Raw genomic sequence first — 26,197 nt, 5'->3', positions numbered from 1 at the left:
AGAAACAACTGATCGAGAGCCAAGCATAGCGTATCTCGCTCCCTGGTCATCGAAACATCAATACCAACCCAACTAGACGTAGGCCTTACCTTCACCGTAAGGGGCCGAACTAGTATAAAACCTCTCGTGTCCTTTGTCCCGATTAACCCCTTCAAGCTTCCTAGCTGCGATGGCTCCACAACTAAGTCCTTTCACGAGAACATCTGACGTGACAATTCCACGACAGTTGGCGCCCACCGTGGGGCTCGCGCACGGTGGTGTTGAGTTCTTGAAGGGCGCTATCCCAGAGATCGAGAAGCTCCGCCCAGATTATTGAAGAAGTTCCGGTCGACTTATCGGAGAGTTCCAGCTGGCTTACCGAAAAAGTTCCGACCGCCTTGACGAAACGTTCCGTCTAAATCGCCGAAAACGTTCCGACCGCCTCGACGAAAGGTTTCGTCTGAATCGGCGAAAAGCTCCGACCGCCTCGACGAAAGGTACCGTCTGAATCGGCGAAAGGTTCCGACCGCTTCAACAAAAGGTTCCGTCTGAATCACCAAAGAGTTCCGATCGCCTCGACGAAAAGTTCGGTCCGAATCGCCGAAGGGTTCCAGCCGAATCAATGAAAGGTTCCGTCCGAGTCATTAAAGGGTTCCGACTTAGGCTACAGAAAAGTTCCGGATTATCAAAAAGTTCCGGCCGGATTATCAAGACGTTCCGGTTCAAAAGCTCCGGATTATCAAAAGTTCCGGCCAGATTATCAAGAGGTTCCGGATTATCAAAAGTTTTGGCCAGACTATCAAGAGGTTCCGGTTTAAAAGTTTTTGGATTATCAAGAAGTTCTGGTTCCAAAAATTCCGGCTCAAAAAGTGCCGGCCGGGTTATGTGGAGAGCTCAGGCACTAGAAGACACAGAATCAATTAACTCTTTTGTCAAAAAACAAAAGCAGCACTATGCATTATCCGGCGCCAGCATCCGGCAAAAAATACCAGGTGATATCCATCTGGTTTACTTTTATCAATATTTATTAATTTTTTTGAAAACAACCACTCTGCCTAGTGTTGTTATATACAGCCATCGCCCCTGCGGTTCGGTTTACGTCAAACACGCCGACCGGCTTGCCCGTCAGCACCACCTTACAACACCACGGACGACTCGCCCGTCTGCCCTCGTGGCCGGTTCACGCGTCCTCACCGGCTTACAACGTGGATGACAACTTGCTCGTCCGCACCGGCTTACAAATGCCATGGCCGGTTTATTGGTTTGTTCCCGCGACCAATTCACCCGTGAGGGATTTCGGTTTCACCTAGGGATCATCAATTTCATGGCGAATTATTTTCGGCCTAAACAAATCAGGTGATATCCATCCAAGTTTGTTTTATTATCACATGTTGTTTTTGTCAAAGAACAAGTTTATCTTTGCCTTGGTCTGCAATATTGTTTATGCAGGGCAATTATTTATGAAAAAAGTGATGTTATACCGCGGAGGTGGAGACACGCCAACATCTTTTGGCATAGGTGGTCGTCGTTACTCAACGGACTCCCGCACCGGCTTACTACGTCGTGGTCGTCTCTCACGACCGCGCCGGCTTACAACGCCGTGGCCGTCTCTTATGACCACGTCGGCTTACAACAAGGAGGACAACTTACTCGCCCGCACCAGTTTACAGCACCACAGTTGATTCATCTGTCTGAGCCGCCTTTGATGTTGCGGTCGTATTTACGGTCCGTCTCTTGTGGCCTGGTTTACATCAACACACCGGGCCACATTTTTCTGGATGAGTTGTTCATTGAGTATGAGCAAGTCACTACTTGGGAAGCCCGGTTTCTCTTCCAACAAATTGGAGGCAAATTATCATATATTATCAACCGCCGTCTGCACTGGATGGCTCAATGGATAGGTGCACAAGTCGTCGGCACTACGTTTTGGTTAACTTCAAACAGCCAGTTGGAAGGAACCATTGGCCGAGTTGCTGATACGGCTCATACGGGGTCATTTATAACCCACCGCAGTCACCTCAACCTTCTGTGGATAATCACTAGCCTAACATATCAGGTGAAATCCATCCAATATGTTTTATATTACATATTGTTTTCTTCAAAAGAGCAATTACTTTGGTTTACAAGTTGTCCCATGCAGGATTCAAACCGGTCTATTTCACGGTTAATTATGGAGAATCTCAAGCCAACTCCTCAAGTCGTCTTGAGACTCAGGGGCTACAATGATATGACTCAGTAAAATTAGCCGGTTTCAATAAATTCAAGATCATTGAAAGGAAAATAACCCGGCCTCAGAGATTATTGCTAGATCGATGAAAATTTAAAAACCGTCAAAAGATTTCCGGCTCAAAATAAGGACTCTGGTTTAAAATCCGGCTCAAGAGACATCTTTCTCCCACAAGGCACTGAAGCTCTCAAATCAGGTTAAAAATCCGGCTCAAGGTAAAATTGTCCCTCACAAATTTTTGAAGCTTTCAAATCCGGTTTAAAGTTCCGGTTCAAAAAGAATTAATCTCTCGCAAAGTTCGAGTTCTCAGACAAAGTAAAGGTTGCCAAAAAGAACTTGCTGCCATGATGCGCGGTTCAAACATGGGTATCCTGCTTTACGGCTTATCTTATTATGGTCACTTGGGGGCTTCCTGCTCATCGAGCATAGCTGTCGGTACCCTCTTGATCGGTGTGATGCCAAATTTATGGTCACTTGGGGGCTTCCTGTTCAAACATAGGTCGTATTCGAACCAAAGAGAACATAGCTGTCGATACCCTTTTGATTAGCAAACTGTTGAACTTACTTGGGGCTTCTTGATCGTATCTGAATCATAGCTCAACCCCTTTGGGAATCGACGTGGATCATATTCGAATCAGCGTCGCTAAACAACTCTTATGGTCACTTGGGGGCTTCCTGTTCAAACATAGGTCGTATTCGAACCAAAGAGAACATAGCTGTCGATACCCATTTGATCGGCATCGCCAAGCCACTGGGGGCTATATGATCGTATCCGAATCTTAGCTTAACCCCTTTGGAACGGTTTACTGATCGTATCCGAATCAGAAGCCTCAAAAAGTTTCATTTTATCTCGGTAAAGTTTATTGCAGCCACAATTACTTAACTTGAGACCTTTTTTAGGGATTATATCTCAAATATATATAAATGTTTTATGATTAACCTGGCTTGACTTTTGACTACAAGTCGCCAGTTTATGACAACCATCATTTATATGGAAGCATTGGCTTCTAAGGATTGGGTTATCACCCTTATTACACAGGTCATGTAAACCGGCAGTACAAATTCAATATCACATTGGTCATTTGGAGGCTTCCTGTTCAAACATAGGTCGTATTCGAACCAAAGAGAACATAGATGTCGATACCCACTTTGATCGGCAGCGCCAATGCCATTGGGGGCTATATGATCGTATTCGAATCCTAGCTTAACCCCTTTGGAACGGTTTACTGATCGTATTCGAATCAGAAACCTCAAAATTTTATCTGTTTCTTCTACAACTTTATATATTCGCAAGTATTTGAGTTATCACAAATATCATATGTGCCGGCTCTTACAGAGTTGAGTTATTAACTTCATTGTCCGGGTCACATAAACCGGCGGTATCATTCAAAGGATCATAGGGATCTTGTGATCTACTTGTGTACAGGATAAGACTACATTTGGGTGGTTACCCGCCCTGGCTTTTGACGTTAAGTCGCCAGGGCATATGTTGTTTAAACTCTTTGCAGGATTTGTAGAAGTATGACATATAAATGATTAAGTTCAAGCTCATTACCAAAGTTGATGCTTCAAAATGATTATTCGTTCTGGATTTTTCTCAAAGGCTATAAGTCATCGGGTTATAAAAATTCCGGCTTACAATGGAGGTGTATTAAATCGCCATCGGCCAAGAGCCACCGGGTATCTAAACTCTGGATTTACTTATCAATAGATGAGGTATTCAAAGTCACTTTGGCGCAATGGCTATTATTTTATTAATGGATATGATTTATTCTACACTGGAAGGAATAGTCCCGAGTCGCTGCAGGCTTACAACCCGGCACTTGGGGGCTACATTATTCAAATTGAGGTTACATCAAATATGCAAGTCTCATGTCGCTGCAAGCATGCACCATGATACTTGGGGGCTAATGCGAAGTCATTTTTTGCTCAACTTATGGAAGACCCGACTCATCACATTCTAAATGAGTTGGCCCTTGGGGGTTACCAGTTGCTCCTGTCAAAAATTCAAGGTACATAAGCATTAATCCATTATATTGAACGGACCACTATTTAGTTGGGGGAGTACAAAGCTCTTAACCTTGTGGACGTGGGTTCAAGCCCCATGGTGGAGACTATATTATATGATGTTATTATCAATTATATACAAAGTCCCAGCTCAGTATTATCTTACTAAGCCGGCCCTTGGAGGCTGCACATTGCTGATTCAAATTTACATGGTTTTATCTACAAAGTCCCTGCTCATTATTGCATAATGACCCGGCCCTTGGGGGCTACACTGGTTGAAATTTTCATGAGCATAAGTCAATTACAAGTCCCAGGTTGCTGCAAGCATGACAACCCGGCACTTGGGGGCTACGTGTGTGGAATATTCAGTTTATATGATTGGGATGAATAAACCGGATTTCTTCAAGATTGCAACATTTATTGGAGCAAGTCTTAAACCATCACTTTGTTCTGCTCAAGACTTGGGGGCTACAGGTAATATGGATATAAGGGAGAAAAATCTTCAAATTATCAGTTTTGAGCAAATCAGGAGGATCAATTACATAAACCGGTGTCAACAACAATTATGACCCGGTATCATCTATTTTATAATCCGGCAGTTTTTGGTAATGATAAGCCGGCAAGTTTTACATCTTCAAGCCGGCTGAATATCAGATGAGTATTTGAAGACCAAAATTATTTAACCCGGCGACGTGGAAGCCGACTCAAATGGATTATTTGTTTACAATATTTCTTCTACAAGCAAATTGATTGTGAAGCTGGTCTATTGACCCGGATTTTTCTAGAAGAAGGAAATAACAAGGACTTAAGGATGTTCAGGGGCCGGTTTACAAAAATTCTTAACCCGGAACACAACCTATCAAATTTGTTCTCGTGTTTATTTTGTAGCATAAGTTTACCATGGATAAATCCAAGCTAAACTTGGGGGCTAATGTCAGGGATATACCCCGCGGTGTAACCCGGCCGGAAGTATAACCCGGCCGGACTTGGCGACTCACTAATGACCCGCCCTGACTAGACGACACACTAAGTGACCCGCCCGATCCTGGCGACTTATGGGTGACCTGGCAAGCGGATCAGAGGAGCAACAAGACCCGGGGGCCCAAGAGGCTCAAGGCCCAGAAGGCCGGCTTACGTTATTATAGGCCGGCTTAAGAGGAAAGGCGTGAGGAATATCTCCCTTACAAGGAATCAAGACCCGGACTTGTATCCGGCTTGTAGTACAAGATAGGCTAGTCCTAATCCTATTTGGACTCCACATGTAACCCGACCCTCTAACTTATATAAGGAGGGGCAGGGCTCCTGTCGGTGTCAAAACCGGCGGATCTCGGGTAGGGGGTCCCGAACTATGCGTCTAGGCGGATGGTAATAGGAGACGAGGGACACGATGTTTTACCCAGGTTCGGGCCCTCTTGATGGAGGTAAAACCCTACATCCTGCTTCATTAATATTGATGATGTGTGTTACAAGAGTAGATCTACCACGAGATCAAAGAGGCTAAACCCTAGAAGCTAGCCTATGGTATGATTGTTGTTCGTCCTACGGACTAAAGCCATCCGGTTTATATAGACACTGGAGAGGGCTAGGGTTACACAGAGTCGGTTATGGTAGGAGATCTACATATTCGTATCGCCAAGCTTTCCTTCCACGCCAAGGAAAGTCCCATCTGGACACGGGACAAAGTCTTCAATCTTGTATCTTCATAGTCTTGGAGTCCGGCCGATGATGATAGTTCGGCTATCCGGACACCCCCTAGTCCGGGACTCCCTCAGTAGCCCCCGAACCAGGCTTCAATAACGACGAGTCCGGCGCGTATGTTGTCTTCGGCGTTTGCAAGGCGGGTTCTCCTTCGTGCTCCATGTGTTTGCCGGATAGTGTCCGGTTGCTTCATAAATGCTGCGCTCCTTGGCTTCTACGTTTAATAATGGCCTTCTTCCACGTGTCGCACGAATGCGAAAAGCCAGGGTATTCTTACATTTTCCCCCCTAGCTGCGCGGATAAGCTGCCTATAAGAGAGGCGAGGATCCAGATCCAAATCACACCATCCTCCTTCCGCAAGTACTCATCGAGGCACATCTGACAAAAAATCCATTCCAACATGGACAGTCGACGCGGCTCCTCTTCTCGCGCTCCCAGTCCTAAGCCAGGAGATTGGAGGAGATGCTCAGTCCCGCATAGCGAGTTAGTGGCGCTCCAAACAGAGGGATACCTTCCCCCGGCCTTTATGGTTCCGGTTCTAGCCGGACTGGCCACCTACAAGGGCGGGAAGCAGGCGGAGAGCGTCCCCAATCCCTCCAAAGGAGAGCGGGTATGCTTCGTCTCCTACTTGATAAGGGGACTCGGATTTCCTATACATCCGTTTCTCCGGGGGCTCCTGGAGTTCTATGGACTCCAACTCCACCACCTCACGCCTGCCTCTATTTTGCACATCGCGGGCATTGTAGCTCTTTGCGAGCTGTTCTTGGGCATCGAGCCCCATTTTGCACTGTGGAAGAGGCTGTTTTGCCTCGTACCCCGTTCTCACAAGGGGTCGATATATCAAGTGGGCGGAGCCGAAATATGGCGCATCGCCGGGACCGGATATCTATGCAGAAGTCCGAAGAAGGCGTCCGAAGACTGGCCTTCGGAGTGGTTCTATATGGAAGACGCCCCGCTGCCGGATCCAGTTCGGATCGGCCTCCCGGAGTTTAGCAACGCTCCTCTGAAGAAACGCCTGAGTTGGCACCCGCGGAGCCCTCAACGAGAAGAGGATATGAGCGTCCACTATCTGATGGGTCGGATACGGCTACTAGCCCATTCCGGACTAACCATGATTGGAGTCATGGCCACATGCATTATGCGAGGGGTGCAGCCGCTCCAATATAGGGGCCACCCCATGTGGGATTTTAACGGGGAGAATGACGCCACCCGTCATGGCCGCACGGTACCGGGATCGGCCGCCGATCTGGTGAAGATCCTGTCCGGCTTGTACAAGGGGGAGGAGGAGGACTTCCTCCGCACGAGTCCATTGAATGGATTCTCCATGAATAACCCTCGAAGCTAGGTAAGCGGACGCTTATATATCTGATCCGTGCTTTCAAAGATAAGTGTCTTACTTTATGATTTCGACGCAGGAAATACGCCGGGATGTGGCGGGCATAGAAAGCCCAACTCCACAACCCGAGGATCCGGGAAGATCCCTTGATCCGGCCTCCGAAGAGGATCCGGACATAAAAGTGGATTTGATTGACGGGTGTTCCACCAACTCAGCATAGACTTAGTCGCCATTATGGCTGAATACCCCGGTTTGTGTCCGGCTTCCCAGGTGAGTACGATCGAAGTCCTGACACCGTTACTTTTTTAATGCTTATTTCTGACCACCGTGCACCAATGGTGCCTGGCAGGAGGTGCCTTTACGGCAGGAAGCCGAGCCCGCGGCGACTGACCAAACGAGGTCAGCGCGGCCTAGCAGGCGGAAGAGGAGTGCAGCGCGAATCGAAACGTCGCCGCAAAGGTACGGTGCACCATTGTCCTTTAAGGGAAAGACTCCTGGGAGGCATATTAATGCTCATGATTCTTCCAGGAGAAAAAGCGCTCGCCGGACTGAGTCCGGAGAGGGTGCCCACCAAGCCTCCGCCAGCTAGGCTCCAACGCCTGGTCCGGAAGGGGAGGCGAGCGCAAGGCGCGAGCCGGACGCTCCTTCAATGGAGGATGCCGACAGGTTGTACGCCACTAGGTCTAAGGTGGAGAGCGCCATGAATCATAGGCGCCGTCGGACAGTTCTTCGTGACGCGTGTTTCTCCCCTGAGGCGTTAAATGCCTTTAATGCGGGAGACGCGCACCTCCGTGCTGCTCAAGATGGTTTAACCAAAGCCACGGAGCAGTATGTAAAGGACATACGGGTAAGGAATTTTAATGGCTATATAGGCCAGTAGCCCCCGAGACTTAAAATAGTTAAACTAATTGATTTAAGGATCATTTGTTATGCAGGATCTTACTGAGAAGAATACCAACCTGTCTCAGGAGCTTCAAGAGTGCAAGGCCCAACTTGAGGCCGCACTAGCCGCTGCCGGGGGAGCCACGGAGACCCCCGCTGGTAATTCATATTTTGAAAAGAGAAGTAGTTTATGAAGTGCGGCGTGTGTGTATAGTCTGACAATAGTATTGCAGAGGGTGCCAGACTAGATCAGGACAAGCAACAGCTACTGCGCCAGTTGAAGGCCGGCGAGAGGGTGCTTATGAAGGTGCAGCAGGAGAGGAACAAGCTCCAAGATGCCCACACCCAGCTTGGCGAAGAGCTAAAAGGTGTTCGGGCCCAGCTGTCTAGCTCCTCGAAGGAGAATCAGCGGCTTCGTCGTGGCATCTATAGTAAGTGCTTGAGAAAACTCTTTTGAAAAGAAGAGTTTGGCGAGGAAGTCGGTTGACAGAAATATGTGTGTAAGTGTGCTCACAGGTCGCCCTATGGAGGAAATGCCCGGTTCAACGGGTGACCAACTTCCCGAGCTGGTGCAACTGCTTGAACGTGTTCGACAGGCGATGAGTGGTGTCGTTCAGGCCTTATGGCCTTCCGTCTCCCTACCTGAGGGCCTTGGAGGGCTTGCTGAGAAGCTTCAGGGAGTACGGCGACGTCTCCATCTGTGGAAGATATCGGCCTGCCGTCAAGGTGCTAGGGAGGCCTGGGCCATGGTGAAGACGCGGTACCCGAAGGCTGACCCAAACCACATGGCCGAGGTCAGACCTGCGGGGCCTGATGGGAAGCAGATCCCTGTGAGCTTGATGTACGGCCAAGTAGAGCTGGCCGCGAAATATTCCCAACAGGACTGTAAATTAGACAACCTGTTAGATGGGATTGAAGAGGAGTACAATCCGTCAGTTTGATGATGTAATTTTAAAATGACATGTAAAATGCCTTCTAGCCGGATTGTAGATCGTTTGCCTTTGCGGACCTTTTCGCTTCAACCTCGGGACCCAACAGTCCGGAGTGTGTCCGAATACCCTGACGGTTATAAAAGAACCGGGGCATGCATGGAGACAAGGCGTAGGGGTCATAATTGCTTTATCAGACAAGTGCCCAACTAGCTATGTTATATTACATGGTTAGTAAGAAACATCTTCCAGGGAGAATAGTTCCGTTAAGGGTTCCTTTCCCTGGGAGGCATTGCCCTAAAGTGCATGTCTGGGCTGCGAAAATAGCAGAAAAAGCATCTAGGGGTAGATAAATAATTAAGTAATAAATCATCTTTCAGGTCATCGATCGAATATTCCCTTAAGAACGCTAGCCTTCGGCTTCACCCAGTCTGAGGTACACATCCGGCTGACCCGGCAGTAACAATCGCAGAGGTGCTCCCTTTACCTCCTAGCCGAACAATCGGGAACGTAGGGGTAAGCACAGGAGCCAGGCAACCCGGCTTGGCCAAAACTTAAGTCATATCGATGCATACAATGGTGATCAAAAGGTACATGCGGAAGTGTGACACATGTGTTGGGCATGAAGCCCATATAAATAAGCTTCTGTCAAAGAAGCCCCCAGGTATAACGAGTGCGAGTGGCACATCGAGTAAGTGCGAACAAAGCACAGATCAGCCCTCAAGAGGTTTGTGCTGAAGAAAGGGGAGGAGAAAGGAGGGAAAACAAAGACAGCAAAAAAATATGAAAGGTGGGCGGAGGAAGGAGACGAACCCTGAGTCCGGCGCTAGGCGTAAAATCTTCGGAGACGGGCTGCGTTCCATGGGTTTGGCTCGAGTCGGTTGTCAGATGCGTTGCGTAGACGGTATGCACCGCCGGTAAGGACTTGGTCAATGATGAAGGGACCTTCCCATTTGGGCTTAAGTTTGTCCTTTTTCTTGTCCGGCAGGCGTAGAACTAGCTCGCCAACGTTGTAAGTTTTGGCCCGTACTTCTCTGCTTTGATATCTTCGAGCCTGCTGTTGATAGAATGCGGAACGGGATTTTGCCACGTCGCGCTCCTCCTCTAAAGCGTCCAAACTGTCCTGCCGATCTAACTCGGCTTCTCTTTCCTCGTACATGCGCACGCAAGGTGAGTCATGAATTATGTCGCAGGGCAAAACTGCCTCAGCGCCGTATACCATAAAAAATGGTGTGAATCTGGTTGTGCGGTTTGGCGTGGTCCGCAGCCCCCGGAGTACGGAGTCGAGCTCCTCTACCCAGTGCGTGTTAGATTCCGTGAGGGATCGCACTAATCTGGGTTTGATGCCGCTCATGATTAGACCATTTGCTCGTTCCACTTGACCGTTAGTTTGAGGGTGGTAGACTGAAGCGTAGTCGAGCTTGATGCCCATGTTTTTGCACCAGAGATTAACCTCGTCGGCCGTGAAATTCGTGCCGTTATCAGTGATGATGCTGTGGGGGACGCCAAAACGTTGTACTTCCCCGGATATGAAGTCTATCACAGGTCCGGATTCTGCCGTTTTGACCGGCTTGGCCTCTATCCATTTGGTGAATTTGTCCACCATGACCAATAAGTATTTGTGCTTGTGGGTTCCCCCTTTAAGGGGTCCAACCATGTCAAGCCCCCAGACCGCGAACGGCCAAGTGATGGGTATAGTTTTGAGGGCGGTGGGTGGCATGTGGCTCTGATTAGCAAAGAGCTGGCAACCAACGCATCGTTGGACTAAGTCCTGAGCATCTGCCCGGGCTGTCGGCCAATAAAATCCTGTACGGAAGGCCTTGCCTACAAGGGCCCGGGCTGCAGCGTGGTGCCCGCCGAGTCCGGCGTGAATTTCAGCCAGGAGATTTCGCCCTTCCTCTTTGGAGATACACCTTTGAAGGACTCCGGTTGTGCTTTTCCTATAAAGTTCTCCCTCATGGACCTTGTAGGCTTTAGATCGCCGAACTATGCAGCGGGCCTCATTTTGGTCTTCGGGAAGTTCCTGCCTGATTAGGTAGGCTAGGAATGGTTCCATCCACGGGGCAATTACTACCATTATTTCGTGGGCTGAAGGTGTTATTTCATTGGCTGAGCCATCGATTGTGTCAGAATGTTCTGTGTCGGGTGGTGCAATTGGTTCCGGGTTGTTATTTCCGGACTCCCCTTCCCATAATACGGATGGCTTAAAGAGCCGTTCCAGGAAGATGTTTAGAGGGACGGCGTCGCGTTTTGCGCCAATATGTGCCAGCACGTCTGCTGCCTGGTTATTATCCCGGGCTACATGGTGGAATTCGAGTCCCTCGAACCGGGCTGACATTTTTAGCACAACGTTACGGTAGGCTGCCATTTTCGGATCCTTGGCGTCAAAGTCTCCATTTATTTGGGATATTGCGAGGTTTGAATCCCCGCGTACCTCTAGGCGTTGAATACCCATGGAGATTGCCATCCGGAGACCATGTAGAAGGGCCTCGTATTCGGCTGCATTGTTGGAGTCCATGTACATTATTTGAAGTACGCATTGGACTGTGTCTCCGGTTGGGGACGTCAAGACGACGCCAGCCCCCAAGCCCGCCAACATTTTGGAGCCGTCGAAATGCATGATCCAATTGGAGTATGCGCCGTACTCTTTAGGGAGTTCGGCTTCGGTCCATTCGGCGATGAAGTCAGCCAGAACTTGCGACTTGATAGCTCGCCGTGGTTTGTAGGTTATATCAAATGGTAAGAGCTTAATAGCCCATTTTGGAATCCTGCCCGTCGCATCGCGATTGTTTATAATGTCGTTGAGAGGTACTTCGGAGGCCACCATTATGGAACACTCTTGAAAGTAGTGTCGCAGCTTCCGGGATGCCATGAACACCGCGTACGCTATCTTTTGATTGTGTGGGTATCGGGACTTGCATGGGGTTAAGACAATGGATACATAGTACACTGGTTTTTGAAGAGGGAATTTGTGCCCTTATGTTTCTCGTTCGACGATGAGTACCGCGCTGACAACTTGATGTGTTGCTGCGATATATAATAGCATTGGTTCGCCTAGGTTGGGCGCGGCCAGGACCGGATTTGTTGCCAGTACGGCTTTAATTTCTTCGAGTCCGGCCGTGGCAGCATCCGTCCATTCGAAATGTTCGGTGCGCTGGAGGAGACGATAGAGGGGCAGTGCCTTTTCTCCTAAACGAGAGATGAAGCGGCTTAGAGCCGCCACGCATCTGGTTAGCTTTTGTATTTGCTTGAGGTCTTTTGGGATATCCAATTGTGACAGAGCTCGGATCTTGGCTGGGTTTGCTTCAATTCCTCTACAGGATACAATGAAGCCCAAGAGCTTTCCGGCTGGTACGCCGAAAACACATTTTTCCGGGTTGAGCTTAATGTCATATGCTCGGAGGTTGTCGAATGTCACCCTCAAGTCGTCTATTAGAGTTTCAACGTGTTTGGTCTTGACGACCACATCGTCTACGTATGCCTCGACTGTTTTGCCTATCTGAGTGGCCAGACATGTCTGAATCATGCGCTGATATGTTGCGCCGGCGTTTTTGAGTCCGAAGGGCATTGTGTTGAAGCAGAATGGTCCATATGGAGTAATAAATCCCGTTGCAGCCTGGTCTTTTTCCGCCATCTTGATTTGATGGTATCCGGAGTATGCGTCAAGGAAGCACAATGAATCGTGCCCTGCGGTAGCATCGATGATTTGGTCGATGCGAGGGAGAGGGAAGGGGTCCTTTGGACAGGCCTTGTTAAGGTCTTTGAAATCAACACAAAGGCGCCAGGATTTGTCCTTTTTTGGTACCATTACCAGGTTGGCTAGCCAGTCCGGATGTTTGATATCTCTGATGAATCCGGCTTCTAAGAGTTTGGCTAGCTCCTCTCCCATTGCCTGTCTTTTGGGTTCGGAAAATCGCCGAAGAGCCTGTTTGACTGGCTTGAATCCTTTTATGATATTTAGGTTGTGCTCTGCCAGCCTGCGTGGGATTCCTGGCATGTTTGAAGGGTGCCAGGCGAAAATGTCCCAATTTTGCCGAAGGAATTCTCGTAGTGAGGCTTCTACATCAGGATTTAATTATGCCCCAATGGAGGCCGTCTTTGTGGGGTCCGTTGGATGGACTTGGAATTTGACTATTTTGTCTGTTGGTTTAAAAGAGGTGGACTTGGACCTCTTATCGAGTATCACATCGTCCCTATCCACCATGGAGCGCAGCGCAGTTAGTTCCTCTGCCGCTAAGGCTTCAGATAATGCCTCTAGGGCCAGTGCGACTGTCTTATTTTCAGCACGGAGTGCTGTATCAGGATCACTGGCAAGAGTGATTATTCCATTGGGTCCGGGCATTTTGAGCTTCATGTACCCGTAATGGGGTATAGCTTGGAAGATTGTGAATGCCTCTCGCCCTAACAAGGCGTGATATCCGCTGCCGAACGGGGCCACTTGGAATGTGACCTCTTCGGACCTGTAGTTGTCCGGCGAGCCGAACACTACATCTAGCGTGATTTTTCCTGTGCAGCGTACTTCTCGACTAGGGATTATTCCCCTGAAGGTTGTGCTGCTTCGCTCAATGCAGCTCCAGTCAATTTCCATTTTTTGAAGGGTTTCTACGTAGATGAGGTTTAATCCGCTGCTGCCATCCATGAGTACCTTGGTAAGACGAAAGCCGTCCACTATCGGACTGAGGACCAATGCGACTGGTGCTCTAGCTGTTCGGAATTTAGGTTTGTCGCTGGCATTGAAGGTGATAGCCGTGTCGCTCCATGGATTTGCTGTTGCTACTTGGTAGACTTCGGCGAGGCTGCGGATTGTTTGTTTCCGCATGTTATTTGATGCGAAAGTCTCGAAGACTGTTAATATCGTACTGGTACTGCTGGGCTGGTTGCCCGGGGCTAAAAAGCCTTTGCCACTTTTGGCCACCTGCCGTAGTATCCAACATGCTCGAAGGCTATGTGTTGGAGTGGCGCCCTCCGTACTGTGGATTTTGAAGGGTCCGTTGAGCCATCCCTCCAGTACGGTTCCATACCCTTTAGGGGTTTTTTGCTTTTTGGTTTTTAACCCAGGTGCTTGAGTATGACGCACTTTTATTTCAGACTGGGGTTGTATTCAGGGCCGGATTGTCCCAGAACCTAGTTTCGGTTTTCCAGGCACTCTCCATTGCACATTATTTTTGTACAATGGTCGCTAGGTCGGCGAAGCGTGTAACTTCGCGACGACTGATGGCGTTTATGATTCGCTTGTCCGTGCAATTGTTGCAGAAAATTGAAATCGCGCTTTCTTCACGGCAGCCCTTTATCCTGTTCATAACTAGGAGGAATCTGGCCCAGTAACGATGTACTGTTTCATCGGGCTCTTGCCTTATTTGAGATAGATCGCTTATGTTTGGGTGGGCGGGTGGAATTAAGTTCGGAACCCTGCCCGATTTGAGGCTCAAAGGCCAAGAAGCTTCCGGATTTGGAAGCTTGGTTTGTTAGATGCTTTCCAATGAATCTGCTCCGATGCCTGACTCTAGGTTCAGTATTTGATTGGCGTCCGTCCCTCCGCGGGAATCCGGTATGGAGGGATCGGGAATCCGGACACAGTTGGTTTTCAACATAGAAGAAGAGTCGCCGCATTGTTCCTCTACCACAACAATGTGGTGGGTAGCCTGGGGAGAGTTAATTTCTCTCAGATCGGTTTTAAGCCCAATCTGATCGTAGTTTGTAGCGACTCCCAGGGCGGCGATGCGATCCAAGAGCTCATTTACGGAGGAGAGCTCAATTGGATCTAACTGCTCGGCGAATTCTGAGCTGATGTGAAGATCGCTTTTGATGACCTGAGAGGTCACCGTCGGAGTGGTGACCGAACAGGCGGTCATAAGAAAACCACCTAGCCGGATAGTTTGGCCGGCGGCCAAAGCTCCCTTGACGACGGCGCCGTCTTTAAAGACGGGAAAAGGCATCCTTCCTGATTGCGACGGCACAGAGGAACTCTCAATGAAAGCACCAATGTCGGTGTCAAAACCGGCGGATCTCGGGTAGGGGGTCCCGAACTGTGCGTCTAGGCGGATGGTAACAGGAGATGAGGGACACGATGTTTTACCCAGGTTCGGGCCCTCTTGATGGAGGTAAAACCCTACGTCCTGCTTGATTAATATTGATGATGTGTGTTACAAGAGTAGATCTACCACGAGATCAAGGAGGCTAAACCCTAGAAGCTAGCCTATGGTATGATTGTTGTTCGTCCTACGAACTAAAGCCATTCGGTTTATATAGACACCGGAGAGGGTTAGGGTTACACAGAGTCGGTTACAATGGTAGGAGATCTACATATCCGTATCGCCAAGCTTGCCTTCCACGCCAAGGAAAGTCCAATCCGGACACGGGACGAAGTCTTCAATCTTGTATCTTCGTAGTCTTGGAGTCCGGCCGATGATGATAGTTCGGCTATTTGGACACCCCCTAGTCCGGGACTCCCTCAGCTCCCCAAAGGGAGACAAACAAAAAGAAACAACTGATCAAGAGCCAGGCATAGCGTATCTCGCTCCTTGGTCATCGAAACATCAATACCAACCCAACTAGACGTAGGCCTTACCTTCACCGTAAGGGGCCGAACTAGTATAAAACCTCTCGTGTCCTTTGTCCCGATTAACCCCTTCAAGCTTCCTAGCTGCGATGGCTCCACAACTAAGTCCTTTCACGAGGACATCTGACGTGACAATTCCACGACAATTTTGAACTTGTCAAGTTGACTTTGGAGCACATCCAACTTGGATTCCTTGACGGATTCGGTACCTTCATGCATATTAATCAAAGTATCCCAAATTTCCTTTGCATTCTCAAGACGACAGATTTTTTTGAATTCTTCGGGGCACAATCCATTGAAGAGGATATCACAAGCTTGAGCGTTGTATTGCAGCATCTTCAACTCTTCCACGCTAGCTTCACGGTTCAGTTCTCTCCCATCAAAGAATTCACCTTGCAAGCCAATACACACAATAGCCCAAACGGCAGGGTTATGTCCAAGAATATGCATTTTCATCTTATGATTCCAACTAGCAAAATTAGTACCATCAAAGTAAGGACCTCTACGGTGATAATTTCCCTCGCTAGACGCCATACTCTCCTAGGTTGTGAAAACAAGGCTATGACCACCAAAAGCTATGGAAATCAAAGCAAATGGAGACCAAAGCTCTGATACCACTTGTAGGATCAAAAATATGTCTAGAGGGGGGGTGATTAGACTACTTGACCAAATAAAAACTTTTCCTTTTCCCAATTTTAGTCTTTGGCAGATTTTAGCTATCTTAGCACAAGTCAAGCAATCTTAACACAATTCAAGCAAGCATGCAAAGAGTATATGAGCAGCGAAAAGTAAAGTATGCAACTTGCAATAATGTAAAAGAAAGGGTTTGGAGAATTCAAACGCAATTGGAGATACAGATGTTTTTGTCGTGGTTCCGATAGGTGGTGCTATCGTACATCCACGTTGATGGAGACTTCAACCCACTAAGGGTAACGGTTGCGCGAGTCCACGGGGGGCTCCACCCATGAAGGGTCCAGGAAGAAGCAACCTTGTCTATCCCACCATGACCGTCGCCCACGAACTTGCCTCACTAGCGGTAGATCTTCACGAAGTAGGCGATCTCCTTGCCCTTACAAACTCCTTGGTTCAACTCCACAATCTTGTCGGAGGCTCCCAAGTGACACCTAGCCAATCTAGGAGACACCACTCTCCAAGAAGTAACAAATGGTGTGTTGATGATGAACTCCTTGCTCTTGTGCTTCAAATTATAGTCTCCCCAACACTCAACTCTCTCTCACAGGAATTGGATTTGGTGGAAAGAAGATTTGAGTGGAAAGCAACTTGGGGAAGGCTAGAGATCAAGATTCATATGGTAGGAATGGAATATCTTGGCCTCAACACATGAGTAGGTGGTTCTCTCTCAGAAACAGCAAGTTGGAAGTGTAGGTTTGTTCTGATGACTCTCTCCACGAATGAAGAGGAGGTGGAGGGGTATATATAGCCTCCACACAAAATCTAACCGTTACACACAACTTGCCAAACTCGGTGGGACCGAATTGATAAACTCGGTCGGACCGATTCAGCAAATCTAGTGACCGTTAGGATTTTCGGTGGGACCGACATGCAAGTCGGTAGGACCGATATTGTTAGGGTTTAGGGCTTAACGTAATCTCAGTGAGACCGATTACACAAACTCGGTGGGACCGATTTTAGTAATAAGCTAACCAGAGAGTTGGTCAGGTAAACTCGTTGGAACCGATTCGCTCATTTCGGTGGGACCGAAATGTTACGAAAAGGAAACAGGGAGTTTACATTGCAATCTCGGTGGGACCGATCGCTCATCTCGGTGGTACCGAAACGTTACGAAGGGAAACAGAGAGATTACAATCCCATCTCGGTGATACCGAGATCCCTATCGGTGAGACCGATTTGCCTAGGGTTTGTGGCAGTGGCTATGACATTTGAACTCGGTGGCGTCGGATAGAAAGAATCGGTAGGGCCGAGTTTGACTTTTGGTTTAGGTCATGTGTGGATGTGAGAAAGTAGTTGAGGGTTTTGGAGCATATCACTAAGCACTATGGAGCAAGAAACTCATTAAGCAACACATCATCCCTCCTTGATAGTATTGGCTTTTCCTATAGACTCAATGTAATCTTGGATTACTAAAATATAAAATGTATAGTCTTGAGATTTTGAGCTTTAGCCAATCCTTTTATCCTTCGCATTTTGAGGATCCACTTTTCTCATCCATGCCATGCCATTCATTGAGTTTTTCCTGAAATATTTATCTTGGAATAATGTTAGCTCGGTGAGCTATATGTTGTTAGAAATTACCTAAACCACCTAGGGATAGTTGCACTTTCAGGAAGCGGCGTGTTGTGCAATGTGTAAATTGCATGGGGCTCAATATCGCTGCATGTAATTTAAGTATGAGTTAGAGATCTGACATAAAATAAATGATTCATTCAAGAAGAATAAAGCAGAATCAATCTGGTTATATACTAAAGTGGAGTAAATTCCAAATTGCAAGGAATCGGCTTCCTTGAGATATGCAAGTATGTCAAGAAAACTAACTACAACCGGATAACTAACATTTTACTCACTCTGTTTTTCGAAGCTGTGACCATCCTTGCCCCATATACGCTCCCAGTAGAGATGGTAGGCAGCGAATCTCTTCTCCTCCATCTCCACGGAATCTTCTTGGCCTGCCCTGTGGAGCTCGTCCTCCATGGCTGACAAGAAGGATTCTGATTTCAGCTTGATGATCGTTGATTTCACTTTGGAGTCGAAGTCTGAGTCCATTCGCTGGAGCATACTGATACTGTCAGAGATCAACTGCAATCTTCTATCTATCTATCTATTATATACATATGACAAAAGGCAAACAAGCCACCACGCTCATCCACATAGATATAATTATCACAGTCGTTAATTTTAGATATTGACGGCTAAGATTTAAAAGATGTAACGTTACATACAAATATAGATTTAAAAGATGTAACGTTACATACAAATATTGTTGTATAGAACAAACCGAACATGTCACGTGTAATACGGAGGAATATGATCAGGTGTCATAAATTTTGAGATTGACACGTCCAATTATCTCTAGGGAGTCGCATGCATTGAATCTCTCCCTAATAATAAAGCACGGATTGGGTCTCCGGGTTCACCGTCACAATGCGCTTTTCTTTATGTTAATTTACGCTTACAGTTTAAATTTATATTTCTATTTTACCAACTAGAATAGTACCACCGTGCTCCTTTAAACGAAATCCTACCGACTTATATATGTACGTCAGTTGCAAGAATCAAGCAAGCCAAGACACTAGGATGAGATATATGGGTCATCTTTACCCAGGGTCACCAGCGGCATCGAAGCATCAATGCCCGAGTCGGCGGACGAACAGGTCGAGGCGGGTCCCTGGAGGAAGGGCACCAGCGGCGGCCTGCGTTGGCCCATGCGACGGATCCGACTGCTCCGGCATGGATCCAGCGGCGGATGTATTGAGACAGAGACGCGCCATCCTCTTCCATGGGCGGGCTCGACTTGCCGGCGGCAACGGCTTGCGCCATCCTCTTCCATGGGCGGGCTCGACTTAGCCGGCGGCAACGGCTTGCTGCAGTGGCTGGTCAGGCTAGGGTCCACCGCTTGAGGGCGGCGGCGCAGGAGAGGGGCATCCGGGTCCCTGGAGGAAGGGCACCAGCGGCGGCCTGCATGGCGGGCTCGACTTGCCTGCGGCAACGGCTTGCGCCATCCTCTTCCATGGGCGGGCTCGACTTGCCGGCGTCAACGGCTTGCTGCAGTGGCTGGGGCTAGGGTCCACCGCTTGAGGGTGGCGACGCAGGAGAGGGGCGTCCGAGAGGGAACGACAGGAAGAGGAGTGGGTGGGGATCGTGGGTATACGGGATGCTCGACCTATCTGATCGGGAGAGAGAGGGGTGGCTTGGGCCGCAGCTTCTATGGCGAAAGGGAAGGAGCTAGGCCGGCCTGGTAGAAAAAAAAAGTCTTTCCTTCCTTTTCTATTTTTCAAACAAGAGAAAACAAAAAGAATTTATTTGAAGGGGAACCAAGATGAAATTTGGCAAATCAAAGCACCACAACTTCAAAGAGTTATTTGGAGAATATCACATGAATTTGAAATATTTGGAATCAAAAGGAAATTCAATTGCAAGTGTGGTTATGGGTGATTCCAGAATTAATGGAATGTTTTATTCTACCTCCCTAATAATATTGGGAGGATATGTTCATGGATTATAAAGAAAACCACAATCAATTCCCTCGTTTTAAATAGATCAAAGATCTATGCAGTTTATTTATTTGTGTTTTAATGGCACGATGATATGATGATGCAACAATAAAATAAAACAAAGAATATAATAGCAAATGAGCATAGAGTACAAGAATATATTTTCATACAAATTTATTGACATATATCTGACGCGATCATGGTGGGAAGAAATATAGGCGGCCACACAGGTGGGGGTTAAAATATAGGACATTGACCTGTGTATGGGTGGGGTGGGGGGGAGGTGGTGTTAGCAATGCTTATTGAGGCTAGGTGGTGTGATAACTTTTTCTCCCGTTGCAACACACGGGCATTTTTGCTAGTAGAAAGAAAAAAATTGTCAACCAAAAAGAATAGAAGAAAAGGAAGGAATTCCATTGTAATCGTACATGTGATGGAAAGCTAGATACGACTGCAACGAAGTAGGAAACTTCTACACGGAATTCCAATCGGATCGCTGTTATCATCGTCGATGAGAGCAAATATACGTGACTCCATAACTTGCCTCGGCTCGGCTCCAACACAGGAAAAGGCGCCCAAGCTCCCATTGGTGGCGGCCTTGGCGTTGCAGGCGGAAGTTGTCCAAGCTCCATGAGCGTGGGGAAGAACCTCATTAGCATCCAGAGGAACATGCCGCTGAGCCGCTAGGAGGAACGCAAGGAAGCCCCATGAAATCGATGTTGGAGAAGGTCACCATGCTCACGAAGAATTGCAAGATCTCCGGGATATACTACATGGCACAGCTCTCGACCATGTTTCTGTTCTCCAATCCAGCGGCCAGAGCTAACACGCTAGCAGGGTTCATCCTCACATCATATTCCATGTTTTCTGCCGCCCGATCAGAAGGCCTGCTCGGTTCCTCTTTGGATCATCGACCCTGTTAGAGGTGAATACTCGCGGGCTGAAGAACTTGCTCAGGCATGATGATAGAAGGATCAACCGTTGGCCAATGCTTTGGCCAACAACACAGGCGCGTGTACATAGCCGGCAAGCTACGCAAGCAGGCAAGTGAATTGATTAGTTCTGGCTGCATCTACGCAATCAATCGACGAACACAACGCCGGTCAAGATCTCGCGGAAACACACACTACGCAACAGGTGCGTGTGCTTGCCTGAATTTTTGTTACTTTAATCTAAGTTTTACAAGCGGGATTTACATAGGTAAATATATAGCAGCTGGGGATGCAATATTCCTGATTAACTAATGAATCAGACATTCAGACATGTGGGTTCATAAATATCTTTCAAATTATCATATCATTCTCATTGCTATAGTGCAGGCTGGATTGATAGATGGCAGGTGTCGCGAGCCCTTGCTTTGAGTACAAACACAATATTCTCTATTACTATAATTATACTGACACACCTCGACCAGACCGTGTCCCGCTAACTCAGTCGTCGAACAGCTGATAAGGTCCTGCAGGAGCTCCACCGGCTTGGCCAACAATCGCTACGACGAGCACACCGGATAACAATAGCACTATGAGCGTGATGGCAGCGTGGGAAGAGGATTGTGCAGAGCGAGCTGATTGTGCGGCAGCCCACTGTGAATCGCAGCTGGTGTGGAAGTGGATACATCAGCACGTGGTGGCGAGCAGGGGGCAGTAGCTGGCATAAGAGCTGCAGCTGCTGCATCCCAAGTGAGAGCAGTTCTGGCCAACAACGAGTGCGCACGGAGATGGAAAGCGTCCGCCATGACGGCAACTTCGGCAGCGCGTCCGGATCCAATGGGATCATGAGCAATTGTGCGGTCGCGCATTGGAAGTGCTTAATTGTTTTCAGAGTCGGGTCACATTTGCTGTTTCTTCTCTGTAAAAATGTCAATAAGATGGATGAGCTCGCAGGTAAAAGCAATTATCTTGAAATGTCAATTTATTTGAATTTGTTTAGTTATGTAGACATGTCTTTGTTGTGTAAATTTCCATGAAAAGTTGATGAGATTTGTGTGACGTTCTAAAAAAAAAACTTGATCACAAGGTTGTTTTCTACAACATTTAAATTCTTTTGAAGCAAATGTATGGCCTATCAGTGTAGATACCAAAAAAAAAACTCTTTTTATTTTCGCAAAAAAAATAAAAACTGTTTTTATGCAAATTTACATCTACTTGAAGCACGACTATGTATACGTATGTGCAAACAGCCAATTTGGTACTATCAACTTTCCCTCAATAGTTTCTCTGTGGAGAGTTTTTGTGGGTTTCTACATGAGATTCTTAATCAGGTAAAATTATATGTTTGTGGTAAGCGCTGGACTTGCTGCACGTGATGGATGGTATCTTAGTAACAAAATAAATATTATGAAAGAACTTTAGGGTTAAGGAGGAAAGGATGTCCAACAAATGTATGGCCTATCAGTGTAGATACCAAAAAAAGTGTAGATACCAAGGCACTTTTGTACATATTATCGGATAAATACGAGCTCTCGAAGATGTCGTGCAAAACAGGCAACGCAGAATCACATGGCAAAAAACCAAGGACATGAAAGCTCAATATGGTGGATAAACATATTATATTATAAACTAATAATATAGTATAGGGATACATAGTATGACATTAATCAGTCGAGAATAATATTGATAAAGCTAGAGTACGCTCGAACTCCACCTTGATCTCTATCAGTGTACCTAACCTGTCATCATACACCTACTTCAAGGACATAGTATTTGGGTGAACTGAGTGAAACTCAGATGGTTAGGTTTCGTATGGTGGAGCAAGCCTACTAGAGTTCAAGTCCTAGACTTGGCACTGGTGCTTGCAATTTTTTATATTTATTATTTCAGATTTTCATTCAGTAGGAGGAAACGTTCCCATTAGATGTGTTAGCCCAGTCCCATAGAGGTGCTCTTAGGGATAAAACGTGCATGCATGTGTTCATAGGGTTAGTGTATGTGCGTGTATCTCAATGTTTACTTTTGTACTATGTTTATCAAAAAAGACAAAGGATTGGGTCTGGAGATTTATGCAAAGCATGATTTTAAAATCTGGGTTGATGTAGTTATTGAGGGAGGAAAAATGGGACAAACAAAAGAAGAGCAAGTGACTCGACCTAAAACTACATCTATTTCATAATGACGATTACAAATGAATCATCCCATTCCAAGAGAATATAATATCTTCATGGCTGAAGAGGATCGGAGAGGAGCAAAGACGCAAGTAAACGATGTAACAATTATATTATTTAAAAAATAGAGCCACATCAAGGTAGCCTCCAAGGCAAACATAGTGACGACATTTAAACTATTTTTCACAAATGTGTTTTCTTTTCAAAATTTCATCTTAAAATTTAAGTAGAGAATTGCTATACAGACGACATTCACAGACGATTTCAGCACGACACTCCATCTCACACCATCCATTCAAGATGCCAATGTACAGAAAGTTGTTGGATTTGGCATTGGCTCAGAATCGTGACAAGCAAATGTCATCTGTGAAGTAGTTTCGATTTAAGTATGCATTAGCATGACATAATCTCAGACCTATTATTGTTAAACCAACTTATAATCGGACAAAAGTAATTAACATTTAGTGGCATACTATGTTGGTTTGACAATGAATAAAAACAAGTATTCAAATGCGAACTTACTGTTTTCTAAATAAATGTACATTAAACAATAAGATCTAGCCGCGCAAATGCGCGGGTGGACCCACTAGTTTGCTGATACGGGATAAGTACGGCTCGGAGATAAACTTCATCATGGTGCTCCTTATATTTTTGTTTTCTGACGAGAACGATCTCAGAAAGTTGCACATCTCGTGCCGCAGCTCATCGATCTGCTCGGAGAACAAGCGCAGCCTGAAGCCGAAGCTCAGCACGGCCACCGCCTCCTTCCGGGTCTCTTCTACCTGAAGTACCGAAGCAATGTCGCCGACCTTTGCTTCAAACTCCGGCATGATCGCACTTATTAATTCCCAGGAGAGTGGGTTGCCTGCCTGGCCGACGATCCTCTCCGTTGCGGCCAGATCGAGCAGCTCCTCGTTTTCTGCGTTCCCGTCGCCTACCCTCGTCTGGGTGAGGATTGCGGCACGGTGGAGCAGCTCCTCGAGCTCTAGGGACGCGGCGCTACTCCACCCCGTTGATGACTTCCCTCCCGTTTCCATCTCGCAGCCGTCGCCAATCTCCATCGATTCCCCTTCATTGCCGATCCAACCGGCGGATTGCAGCGCGCGGATCCTCTCCTCCATGCAGATTGCGGCCTGATAGAGCTCCTCGCTTAACTCTGGCTTGCCACTCCTTGTCTTCGAAATCGTGGCGGTGGTCATCTCACCCCCTCACCACTGTTCGCCGTACTTTCTTCTCCTGCCGCCGCCGCCTTTTCCTTTATCAGGTGAAGGCAAAGGGCCAGCTGGGGTTTTCTCTCAGCTCAGCCCGACAAGTAGGACCTCATGACGACCGATCCAGCCCAGCCGCCGCTGTCGTTCATCTAATTCTCTCCCGCCGCTGTCGCGAAAATACAGTCCGGAATTATTTAATATACAAAAAAAAAGAAAAATCCCAATGAAACGGCCCCCCTCAACAGAAAAGGTTTGCTGCTTGTGCAAAAAAAATGTCCAACACCCAAGAAAAAATTAAATCAACAAAACGGAAACCCACCCAGCAGGTTTGATAAAAAAGATGCACATACATAAATTACAGAAAATAGAAAAGTAAATTTAATTTGCCATGTGAGTGACTAAAGTAAAAAAATTTGATATGTATGTAAAAAGCAAATTTGCCGTGGTAGTATAGCTAATTTTGCCATGGTAAAAAAGATGTAAATTTGCCATGTAAGATAAAAAGTATAAATTACACAGCAACCAAAGTTAAAGTTTGCCGTGGCAATTTAGGTAAATTTGTTATGTCAATGAAGGTGGATTTTCCATGGCAGAATAGAAAAGTAAATTAATTTACCATGATCGACTAAAGTAAAATTTTGGCATGTACGTAAAAAGTAAATTTGCCATGATAGTATAGATAATTTTACCATGGCAAAAAATATGTAAATTTGCCATTGAAAAATAAGAAGTAGAAACTGCCATGGTAATAAAAATCAAAGTTTGCCATGGCGACTTAGGTAAATTTGCCATGTCAATGAAGGTGAATTTGCCATGGCAGAATAGAAAAGGTAAATTTAATTTGCCATGTTTGACTAAAGTAAAATTTTGACATGTATGTAAAAATTAATTTTTTCATGGCAAAAAAAATGTAAAATATGCTATGGAAAAATAAAAAGTAGTAATTGCCATGGCAATAAAAGTTAAAAATTTGCCATGGCGATTTAGGTGAAGTTTCCATGTCACTAAAGGTAAATCTGTCATGGAAAAATAGAAAAAAAAAATGCCATGCCAATAAACTACTTCCTCCGTCCCATAATGTAAGACGTGTCTTACATTATGGGACGGAGGGAGTACAAAATTGTCATGCTACAAACCAAAAATAATCATGTTCTTAAAAAGGGTAAAATGTTGATGATCAATTTTTTTGTGTACAGATCACATGGCAAAGTTTAGACAACGTTTGCAATCTAAAATGATGGCAAAATGTACATAACATGTTGGAATGTATTTTTTTGGAGTACTAGTCACAAAGCAAGTTTACGGAATTTGTTCATAGCATGACAAGTTTCATACCTGCTCACATGGCAAATTCGTGAAAAGCATGGCAAAAGTGTATAAATCTTTGAAATGTCCACATGGCAATTCTACGAAGTTTAAAACTTGTCACATGGCAAAAATATATATCCTTGCCTCCTTGGGCATGACAAAATTAGACATATTTTGGTGCATACAAAAAACATGACAAAAATTGCCATGTGACTAAGATACAAATCGACAATACCTACAGATTTGCCATGGGCTTAATCAAATTTTGCCATAGGCATAAAATGTCAAATGCTTGTACCATGAGAGACATGGCTAAAAATTATGAAGAAAAATTGCCATGGCATATGCATAATAAAATTTTCATGGTGTTTTGGTTAAAATAGACATATAAGTAAAAGAATTGCCATCGATAAAGTATAACAATTGCCATGATCTCTAACCTCAATCAGATCACATATACTCTGTAAGAACAGCACCAGATCATTTACAGGCCACATGACCTATGTACTACTACTGGTACACATGTTTGAGCTGTGTGATCAACCAAAAAATGCCATGGGTGTAAATTTGCCATGTTCCTGAAATTTACCATGGCATCATCAAAATTTGCCATGACTCTAAATTTGCCATGGCTCGAAATTTTGTGGTGGCAAATTCATTTGCAAAAAACACAAGCACACATGTATGTATGTGTGGGATTAACTGCTAATTTGCTATGGCCAGATTGTTCTCGCCATACAGAAGGCTAACGCACATGGGAAACAAAATAAA

At 46.3% G+C, this 26,197-nt stretch overlaps 1 pseudogene; it reads right to left on the bottom strand.

The window, feature by feature from the left end:
• LOC123039496 (uncharacterized) overlaps positions 1-24,235 on the bottom strand; it is a 34,307-nt pseudogene extending 10,072 nt beyond the window's left edge.
• Between the last annotated feature and the right edge of the window lie 1,962 nt (positions 24,236-26,197).

The sequence above is a fragment of the Triticum aestivum genome, chromosome 2B, assembly GCF_018294505.1.
Source record: "Triticum aestivum cultivar Chinese Spring chromosome 2B, IWGSC CS RefSeq v2.1, whole genome shotgun sequence".
NCBI lineage: Eukaryota > Viridiplantae > Streptophyta > Magnoliopsida > Poales > Poaceae > Triticum > Triticum aestivum.
This window is presented reverse-complemented; position numbering and strand designations above follow the sequence as displayed.